Source organism: Nansenia antarctica, assembly GCF_963989245.1.
Source record: "Nansenia antarctica genome assembly, chromosome: 7".
In the NCBI taxonomy this organism is placed as follows: Eukaryota; Metazoa; Chordata; class Actinopteri; order Argentiniformes; family Microstomatidae; genus Nansenia; species Nansenia antarctica.
This window is the reverse complement of record NC_137677.1, coordinates 32,809,652-32,812,151: the sequence shown is the minus strand read 5'-3', so window position 1 is coordinate 32,812,151 and position 2,500 is coordinate 32,809,652.

The window sequence follows — 2,500 nt, the reverse complement described above, 5'->3', positions numbered from 1 at the left end:
CACACACAGGTGCTTCTAGACACACACAGGTGGTCAGGACACACACAGGTGGTCAGGATACACACAGGTGGTCTGGACACACACAGGTGCTTCTAGACACACACAGGTGGTCAGGACACACACAGGTGGTCAGGACACACACAGGTGTGTGTCTAGAACCACCTGTGTGTGTCCAGACCTCCTGTGTGTGTCCAGTCTTCTAGACTGAAGACCTCCATCTCTTCAGGTTACACCTTAACTGCTCCTCCTGAGACATCTACTACCCCCCAGCCCTGTCTCCTGAGACACCTGCTTCCCCCTATACTGTGTCTCCTGAGACATCTACTACCGCCCTGTACTGTCCCTCCTGAGACATCTACTACCCCCCTGTACTGTCTCCTGAGACACCTGCTTCCCCCTATACTGTGTCTCCTAACATTTCTACTGCCCCCCCCACCTTGTACTATTTCTCCAGTGTCTAAATTGAATTGATGATTCACTTGCTTAGTCAAATGTATCGATTGTAAGTCGCTTTGGAATAAGGCGTCTGCTAAAAACCAAAAATGTAAATGTAACATGCAGAAGCACCTGTGTGACAGTATCAGCATGGGGGGGCCCGCGAAGGCAGCACACGCCCCCCCCCCCCCCCCCCCCTCTGTCTCTATGGGGGGGTTATCGCTAACATCAGGCTCTGCTTTGTTCTGGCAGGATTAACACAGAGAGCTAGTGTCTCTGTTTGGAGAGACACACACACGCACACACACTGCCCTGACCGTGTGTGTGTGTGTGTGTGTGTGTGTGTGTGAGAGAAGGTTAGGCTGCGTGTGTGTTAGTGTGTGTGTGTGTGTGTGTGTGTGTGTGTGTGTGTGTGTGTGTGTGTGTGTGTGTGTGTGTGTGTGTGTGTGAGTGAGTGAGTGAGAGAAGGTTAGGGTGCGTGTGCGTGTGTGTGTGTGTGTGTGTGTGTGTGTGATGTGTGAGAGAAGGTTAGGTGTGTGTTGTCACCTTGGCTATAAAACAAAGACATTCTTAGCGTCATTGAGGTGCTGAAGCTGTCACACCACTCCCTCTTGCCCTCTCTCTTCTCTCCTTTATATATATCTCTCTCTCTCTCTCTCTGTCTCTCTCACTCCCTGTAAAACCAGTTCTCCTCTATCACTCACCCCTGCTTGGCTGGCAGCGAGGCAGAAGGAGAGAGGGGAGGAGGAGGAGGAGGAGGACGAGGAGGAGGAGGAGGAAGAGGAGGAGGAAGAGGAGGAGGAGGAGGAGGAAGAGGAGGAGGAGGAGGAGGAGGAGGAGGAAGAGGAGGAGGAGGAAGAGGAGGAGGAGGAGGAGGAGGAGAAGGAGGAGGAGGAAACTCAGCCTGGACTGTCAGCTCTCCCAGACACAGGGGTTAAAGGGTTAATGGGTGAGGGAGACTGAGGACAATGAGGCTGTTTGAGAGGGTCAGTTAGGCTGAGTCACAGAGGCCGAAAATCTGTCTGGCCTCAGGGGTGGAGGGTTTAGGGGAGTAGAGGTCAGCCTGGGAGAGGCTGTGTTTACACCAGGGGGTGACTCAGGGTTCACCCCTCAGTCCACTAGGAGACTCTCTTAGCAGAGAGACAGGCAACTTGTCTTCTGAAACCAAGACACATTCAGAAGCATGTCTTTCTGTGTCCTGTTGATATTGTTGTACACTTGTTGTTTGTTACTTGTTCTTATTTTCACTTGTTTGCCTATTTTAACCTGCTATAACTTTTGCTCTTTTATTATATTATTATATATGAAAAGCACTTTGTGACCCCTGGTCTGGGATAGGTGCTATAGAAATACATTGTACTTACTTACTTACTTACTTACTAGATGGATAAAAGCCAAAGGACAGGTTCTTTAAAAAGTAAGATTGAGGTCGAAAAGTAGAATATAGGGTAACACAGTAACAGGGCTGTTAGCGGTGATTCATCCAGTCTGTCTGAGGGCATGTGTAACTGAGGGCATGGTGTAACTGAGGGCATGTGTAACTGAGGGCATGTGTAACTGAGGGCATGGTGTAACTGAGGGCATGTGTAACTGAGGGCATGGTGTAACTGAGGGCATGTGTAACTGAGGGCATGTGTAACTGAGGGCATGGTGTAACTGAGGGCATGGTGTAACTGAGGGCATGGTTTAACTGAGGGCAGGTGTAACTGAGGGCAGGTGTAACTGAGGGCATGGTGTAACTGAGGGCATGGTTTAACTGAGGGCAAGTGTAGCTGAGGGCATGGTGTAACTGAGGGCATGGTTTAACTGAGGGCAGGTGTAGCTGAGGGCATGGTGTAACTGAGGGCGTGTGTAGCTGAGGGCATGGTGTAACTGAGGGCATGGTGTAACTGAGGGCATGGTGTAACTGAGGGCATGGTGTAACTGAGGGCATGGTGTAACTGAGGGCGTGTGTAACTGAGGACATGTGTAGCTGAGGGCATGGTGTAAACAGTAAAGAGGGTAAACATCCAGGAGGAGGAATGTGGCATGGCAACACTGTTTTTGTTTAGCTGCTATCACTTCC